This window comes from Lygodium microphyllum, chromosome 1, assembly GCF_053477565.2.
Source record: "Lygodium microphyllum isolate KBCC chromosome 1, Lygodium_microphyllum_v1.1.10, whole genome shotgun sequence".
Classification (NCBI taxonomy): Eukaryota; Viridiplantae; Streptophyta; class Polypodiopsida; order Schizaeales; family Lygodiaceae; genus Lygodium; species Lygodium microphyllum.
In genome coordinates, this window is record NC_141135.1 from 33453164 (window position 1) to 33461997 (window position 8834).

Genomic DNA, 8834 nt, shown 5'->3' on the forward strand with positions numbered 1-8834 from the left:
CAGATGCTTCCGCTTCGTAGACTCGAGAAGACCTTGATCGCAAACCCTGTGACATTCCTTGTGAGTGTCGGGCGGCGCTTTCTAGACTCTCTTCCTGATGGACTGCTAAGACGTGTCCTACAAGTGGATAGGGGGCACGTTACAGTTGGTATCAGAGCCGGAGCCGACCAATGGGATCTAATAGTTACTATGGGAATTAATGAGGGGAAGTAGAGCATTGTTGCTGTTAAACAACATTGTGGTCACCAATGAGAGCAGATTTTTGATACCGATAAGTGCTTAAAAATAGCCAAAAATTACAGCATATTAGTGTAATGTGAGAAACGTTTAGCAAGTTTTTAACGTAAAGAATCTTATTGCCCATACGCAACCTCAAGTGTAGATTCCTAGTCTAACCCCTGTACTAAATACAGCTGTAATTCAAGAGAAGAAGTTCCTCTTCAAACAAATCAAGCCACCTGAATTTGATGGTAAGGGAAGGACTGTTCAAACTGATGCCGAGGTCTGGATCAAGTCCATGGAGGACTACTTTGAGGCAGTAGGAACTGCACTCGCTAACCAAGCGATGCTCGCCAAACTGAAGCTTACCGGTGAAGCAAGACTTTGGTGGAAACAATGGTGCAAAGACCAAGGGATCTTAGAAGGGTCAGTTACCTGGGAGAAGCTTAAAAAAGCTGTGCGAGGGAGGTATCTGCCACCTGCCTACCGCACACAGAAGATGAACGAATTCTATGAACTGAAGCAGCTTGGACTATCCCTGGATGCATATTATTCAAAGTCCATCTCTCTCTTAAAATACGCGCCACAAATGGATATGACACAACAGGTGTCAAATTTTTGTGCTGGGTTAAATCCACCCATAAACACCCGCTTGGAATCAATGCACCCAACGGACCTCCAAGACACACTCATTCAAGCTACTCCCATAATACAGGAGGTGCAAACCAAGCCAAAGAATAAAAGAACTTGGTCTTACAAGGATCAGAACAAGGGAATGTATAGGTCTCAAACTAAGAGAGCGCAGGGCCAAAATCAGGGGCAAAGGAAGAAAGCTAGGGCCAACACTGTCAACAACTTCATTCCTACACAAGGTAATGGCCGCAACCTCTATTGCTTCCATTGCAACCAGCCTGGACACTTCAAAAGGCAGTGTCCCAAGCTTAGCAGAGGACAATGTCAAGGGCCATTCCAAGGAGCTGTCCATGGTTGAGGAGCCACCGTCATGGCTAGAGGGAGAAGCTCCAGTGTTTCCAACAAGGAGCTGGGTGATGAAGAAGATCCATCCATGGAAGCTGGCATCATTGAGAAGGCAAAGGTTCATGCTGCTCTTCACAAGAAAGGCCCGAATTGTCAATTCTCAGTGATTCAAACTCCATTGGATTATCAAGGTAAAAGCTTCAAAACTTTGATTGATTGTGGCAGTACACATTCCTTCATTTCACCAGTCTGTGCAAAAAGATTAGGAATAGCCACAAAAGATGCACCTACCTTACTTGTGGAGTTAGCAAATGGTCATGAGGTCTCTTGTACCAGGCAAACTGCTAAGGTGAAATTCCTACTGGGTGGAAAGTCGACTTCGATTAGATTCAAGGTAATAAACCTAGGTGTCCACGAATGTTTGCTCAGAATGGATTGGCTAATACCCAATGATGCCCACATTCAATGTGGAAAGGGCCAAGTCTCCTTTCGAAATTCTGAAGGGGAACTAGTCACAACTCAAGGAGAGGCTGGTAAGCCAAAAATTCAGCTAGCAAAAGCAACACGGATAATAAAAGGAGTTAGGAAGGGCCTAGCTGTATATTTGATTAAGCTAAATAAGCTAGATCAGAATCAGGAATCTAGGGAAGAACCTTCATGGTTAAAGGAATACGCAGACGTATTTCCTGAAGAGCTGACAGAACTTCCTCCTCAAAGGGAAGTTGATCACGAAATCAAGCTGGCGCTAGGAGCTGAATGCCTGCAAGGTTGAGAGAGGAGTCATGCAGATGGAGTGCAATCGCTCCTGGTTGGAGCATGTTGGAGCAGTGGAGTACGAACAAATAGGAGTGGCCCAACCACCGGCAACACCCTTCTCCAATCAATATGGAGAGTGACCCAGAATCTCCTAGGACCAAACACACCAAGGGGGACGTGCCAATCAACTTGAGGCATAAACAATTGAAGATGTCCATCTCGGAAGCGATTGAGCTGAAGGAGCAACTCAAGCAACTGTTAGACCAAGGTTACATCCATCCTAGTAGTTCACCATGGGGAGCTCCAGTGCTATTCTAGAAGAAGAAAGATGGAACGCACAGCTTTTTTAAGCTTCTCCCAGGTAACTGACCCTTCTGAGATCCCTTGGTCTCTGCACCATTATTTCCACCAAAGTCTTGCTTCGCTGGTAAGCTTCAGTTTGGCGATCATCGCTTGGTTAGCGGGTGCAGTTCTTGCTGCCTTGAAGTAGTCCTCCATGGACTCGATCCAAACCTCAGCGTCAATTTGAACAGTCCTTCCTTTATCATCAAATTTAGGTGGCTTGATTTGTTTGAGGAGAAACTTCTTCTCTTAAATTATAGTTGTACTTAGTGCAGGGGTCGGACTAGGAATTTGCCCTTGAGGTTGTGCCTGGCCGATAAGATTCTTTACATTAAAAACTTGCTAAATGTTTCTCACATTACACTAATATGCCCAGTTCAGCTTTTAGCCAAGTGACCTAATCACTTATCTCCTTTACCAACACTTACAGCCATGACAGACAGTGATAAAAATCTTATTCATTCATGTGGGCATAGCCCTTTTTAGTACATTTATTTTGGGAAGGTAGAACAAGCTGATACATCAGTTTGGGAAAAATAGAATTGTGTTACATTCGGCTATGGGGACTGAGTAATAATATGGAGTGGGGTCATGGATTTTTAGGAATCGATAGGTCATAGGAAGCTTGGGGTATCCCTTCCTTTGATACCCGTTCTTCTCATAACATCCCAGCACCTTGACTCTGTTGGCAGGGACTATTTGAGTCACTTCCTCGTACACATACTTGTTCTGCTTGACCTTCCGACCGCCGACATGTAGGGTTGTGTTTGCGTGAGCCTCGACAATGATGAACAGCTTCACGATCTTTAAATCCTTCATCCACTTGATTCTCTTTGAGTTGGTCTGAAGGTACGCAAGTTAGTGGGCCGCTATGTAATATATCCCTAATTCACCCATCCATCTTCGTTCCACGTACAGGGGTGAAGGATTGTAGATGCGGTCTAGAATATTCATCATGCCTAGCCTCCATCGATAATTCAAAGCACGAATTGCAGTCATAAACATAACCTGGAACGCCAAGAATTTGTTCCATGCTTCGCGACTCTGCAGCCCAGCATCCATAAGTAAGTAAGAAAATGTTCTTTAATGGCAACAATCCTCTACTTCCCCACTTAGGACCGAAATGAATCAGGGTCTTCCTAATAGTCAAATTCCTAAGAGGTAGCTAGCGTGAGCCCCAGACGAGAACCACTTTGCGTAGAACATCAGGGTTGAAGCGGATTTATACTGCACTTGGTTCAAGGAGAATGGAAAAGAGAGGGATGCAAAGCTCGACGTCTCTACCCGTAAGGCATAGTCCCATTCCGTTCCTCTAAAATGGCATAAATCAGGACTCTAGCTCTATTGATTCTAGGTCATTGTTACCTCGCTGTCAATTCCTTTGAGAAAAGTTCCCGGCCAACCAGGACCACCCTTTTGTAGGATGGACCCAGAGTCACATCCATCGCACTTTCCTCGGGTTGCTTAGTTATCTAATTACCTACCACATTTAGTTTGACAAGCAAAAATAGCTTCCTTAATTAACTAATTAATCACTGGTTTCTTCACATAACTTAGGCACTGACACAGAAAAACAATGTCAAGCAAGTTCCTTTTTCAACATTTGATCTTTATTTATCATAGTCTTTGGAATACATCAAATAACCTGCCCGAAGGCTATCCCAGCAATCCTCAGGGATCGCTATTCCAAGTTCTGCCCGTTGACTAGTATACGGGCCTCAAGATCCCATCTCGAGTCACGTCGGTCTCTTGTGCAGGATCCGAAGGCAAGGAATTTACAGCCAGAGCCTCCCCTGGCACCCAAGCATCCTCTTGCTCCAAGTAGCACCCACGGAGAGACCTCTCGCGGCAGGTTCTGTCCACATACCCGGCATGGCTAACAACCCCCTTGGATAGGGTCATGCAGACAGTCGGAGGTAACTAATCCTGCCTCTCCCTCCAGGCTTTTAACCTGAAGCATTAGTTGTTTTTCCTAAATTAGTTCCTTGAACAAAGAAGTACAAACAGTGCATCTAAGTGTGCAATCACAAGCATTTCAGTAGTCATTCATATGGCCAACTGCTAAGGCATAATTCCTTCTCCTCAAATACTTTCAGTATTTGATCCTGGATCATTTGCGACTTGGCAAGATCCCAAGGGTTTCGTAAGCTGAGTTGCTTGTTTACCCTTTTTTCTTGGGCTAGGGTTTATACCCTGTTGACCCAAATTGTCACTACCTTAGGTTTCCTTATATTATAGTCAATAAATCCTGGACAACCCCATCGCCCTAACTTGGTTGGTCAATTGCTTTCTTGGCAATTCATAAATACCCTAGCTTGTCAAATCAGTCCCAAGGAAGAGTGTTGTAGTAGGATGACTACTCGATTTCTAGAAAATTAGACTTGTAATTAGAACTCGCCAAACTTAGTCTAAGGTTTAGCAGTACCATTTTGTGACCTAGACACAAGAGGGCATGACGTTGCAGCTTGTAGCACGAGATAGGTGTCCGTATCTAACTTTTGGGATTATATCTCTCATCGTACAGTATTTCTTGATCAAGAATACCTTTGATCAAGATATAGGGCTTGGGAGTCCTATTAACCCGATCCAAAACCCTAACCCTACTAGGCTGATAAACGTTTTGGCCCTAGGGTCTCTAAATTCCTTCCGGAAGTCTAGTATTTGGTCATCTGATCCTTAGGGTGAGAACCCTAGATCATTCTTGCATGGTTGATTTTATAGCCCTAACATTGATGAATGTGGGTTGAACTCTTAAGATCGAAAATATTAAATTGGCATCCTAAGTGCGATACTAAGCAGAATTTTATCATGACTTAACCCTACCTAGCACATTGAGGTGATCGTAATATGCTAGCTAATCATACCTTTAGGAATTTCATGTAAGCTACTCAATTACACACGAATTACTTAGTTGATCTAACCAACCTATGATTAAAGATGATCTTCCCTTTAAAGATGCAAATACTTTTTTCTAAACTTGCAAGTACTTCCCCTAAAAGATGTAAGTAACGGCAGGATGTATGAGATGTATCATTCCATGCGAATATGCAATTTCAAGACCATAGACCTTTTGCCTTTATGCAACTATAGGATCTATAGTGATCTTTCTTTCTCTTGCCCTGTGCGATATTGATTGACATTCAGAGTTATTTCCTATAACCCCTACGTTTTATGCATCGAATTCAAGCTTTAGTATTTTAATGAAGAGGCATCCTTTTCCAAATTCAAACTTTCATAAAAGAACTCTATGCATGGATGCATCATTCTTTCATGACCAGATGCCAATGAATACATCGTTGATTTAATCCTTATTTTATCGCTTATCTCAACCTAAAATATAGCTATCATTGCATGCGAATTGCATATATTTATGTTTTATTGTCAAAGTTCATAAATCTTTTCCCTTCAATGCAACTATTTAGACATCATTTAATGACCGTCTACAATTATATTATACATGAGTCACAACCAGTAATTTATTACATAAGTGCATTATGTGTCATAAGCCCTATCCTTTGCGAGATGCAATAAGGATGCCTTCGCACAATTTCATCTTTTAACCTATGCATCATATGTTCAAAAATGCGACTACCCTTGACCATGGAAGTGCAAGCAAATGCAAGTACTCATTGTGCAACTACACTTTGTAAATCGAGCGAGTATCCTATGTGAATTAAAACATGCTTTGTGCATCCTTTCCATGCATGAATATTTTTCGGAACCTGGGCATTCAAAATCAGGGCGTTTTCCACTCTCGTACTTTGGGTGGAAGCTCCCGTGTGTGCGCTCCTCTCGACTTTTGCTAAGGAGCCATTGACGAAGTAAACTTTGACTCAGCGAACTCTCCCTTGGCTCTCTTACGTGTTTCGAAGTCACTACTGCCTGAGATTTCCTTCCCTGCACAGGAAACAGGCCTTGCAAGACACGGTCTAATAAAAAACCGGGAGGCACGGGTGAACTTGGCCTAGAGAAGCTTCAATAGAAGCTTCTCAAGCTTCTGGAAGAAACAGAGATGTAATATTTCCGCACAAAATATTAATAATTTTAGACCCCGCTCATGCCACGCAGTGAGAATATTCAAGTGGCCTCCTCGCAACAAAAAGACCTTGGCTAAGCACTTACTCCGTGTGCATCATCAAAAATCTAGTCACGTTGTGCGAAAGAGGCTATGGCTAGAAGATCGCAAGCCCGCACGAGAACACGTCTTCTAGAGGGAAAAAAAGGATAATGGTTAAATTGTGGCAAATTCTTTTATGATAACCCCCTCCCCTCAGCCGATGCATGGCAGCCCGCTGCGAGAGGTCTCTCCATGGATGCTACTTGGAGCAGGAGGACGCTTGGGTGTCAACGGGGCTCTGGTCGTAAATCCCTTGCCTCCGGGTCCTACACAAGAGGCCGACGTGACTCGAGATTGGATCTCGAGGCCTGCATACTAGTGTATGGGCGGAAACTTGGATTAGTAATCCCTGAGGATTGTTGGATTGCCTTCGGGTGCGGATTATGGATTAGCCTTCATGCTGGATTATGGAATATCCTTCAGGCTGGATTATATGATGTATTCCAAAGACTGGTAAATAAGATCAATTGTTGAAAAGGAACTTGTTTGACACTATTTTTCTATGTCAGTGCTTAAGTTACGTGAAGTGATTAATTGGCTAATTAAGGAAGCCGGTTTCGTGTGTCAAACTAAATGTGGTAGGTAATTAGATAACTAAAGCACCCTGAGGAAAGTGCGGTGGATGAGACCTTGGGTCCGTCCTACAGAAGGGTGGTCCCGGTTGGCCGGGAACTTTTCTCGAAGGAAATTGACAGCAAGAAACGATGACCTAAAAACTAGAGTACTAGAGTCCCAATTTATGCTGTTTTTAGGGGAACGAAATGGGACTATGTCTTATGGGCAAAGAGGTCGAGCTTTGCATCCCTCTCGTTTCCCATTCTCCTTGAACCAAGTGCAACATGAATCCGCTTCAACCCTAATGATTTTGCGTAAAGTAGTTAACCTGGGGTTCGACGCTAGCTACCGTTCTAAGGTCAAACATAACACGTATGTGTACGAGGAAGTGACTCAAATAATCCTTACGGACAGAATCAAGGTGTTGGGACATTATGAGAAGAACGGGTATCAAAGGAAAGAATACTCTAATCTTCCAATGACCTATCGATTTCTGAAAATCCATGATCCCAATCCATACTATTACTCAGTTCCCGTAGCTCAATGTAACACAATCTTATTCTCCCCAAATTAATGTATTAGCTTATTTCATTTTCCCAAGAATAATTGTACTCGAAAGGGCTACGCCCACATGAATGAAATAGACTTTTTTATCAATGATTGTCTTGGCTATGAGTATTGGTAAAAAATTTAAGTGATTAGGTCACTTGGCTAAAAGCTGATTTGGGCATGAAATGTAATGTATGTTGAGATGACAAGCTCAACACATGCAGACATTGATAATGGACCGCCTGGTTAGATGGGTCCACATGTCTACACTTAGCACGTCGGTGGTCATTATGACTCTCACATGGCCACTGACTCATTACTTATTATATTCAGGTTGTTACACCTATTTACAGCTGACATAGTTATAGCGCCAGTCGACTAGTGTAGTCGGTTATGCATTGTTTGACTTAGTAGGCCACTTTCCTTTTATATTGTATCTTATCTATACTTTGAGTACATTCTAAAGAGGGTGAAAGAAGAAGAAGAAATCAGCAAGAAAACGTTTTGGCCTCCATCTCTCTTCTTGTCTCTTGAGTGAGCTTCTCCTTGTGCATTTTATGTGTGTTCGACGCAGCAGCTTGAGCAAGTCCCCCCACCACGCGATTCTTGACATGGTATCAGAGCCGCACCACTAAGAGAGGCTGATTTCGAAGGTTGAAGAAAAGGAGAAGTGTTGAGATATCAATCTCCACTCGTGATATGCCAGGATGACCGTTGTGCATTTATGTTACCGACGTGTCAGTTGCAGATGCAGTTGGTACACCGCCCATGAATAATAGCTACATGACAGCTATCCTTATCTACTCTAGTTCATGGCTCAGTTAGTATGCCCCCCTTGTTAGTTGAGTTTGGTTTGAGACCCATATATAGGGTTCTTCTATTTCTTTGTATGAGAGTTCTTTTGGCTTACACAACTAAGAAGAGAAAATCTGTTTTCAGCCTCCACCCTTGTGTGTATTCCCCCATTGTGCAAGCAAGAAAGCTACAAGTGAGACTCCTTCCTTCTCTCCCATAATCTTGACATGGTATCAGAGCCTTGTTCGTGGTAAGGAGCTCAAGAAAGCAAGCCAAGCTCGCGGTGTTCGGGTAAGAGGAGCAATGTTGCTTTCATTTTTTCTGTTTTGGGAGCAGATCTCTGCAGGCATCACAGCTGAAAATTGCAAGAGTGCATTGTCTCAGGTTGAGATGCCCTTTGCGGTGAAGCAAGAGGGCAGTATATGCTGCAGGCGGGGCTTTAGCCTTTGGCGACCCTGTTTTTTTTTTTAAAAGGCCATTTCAGGGCCTGTTTTGGAGGCGGAAGTTTTCTGCACGCACTCAG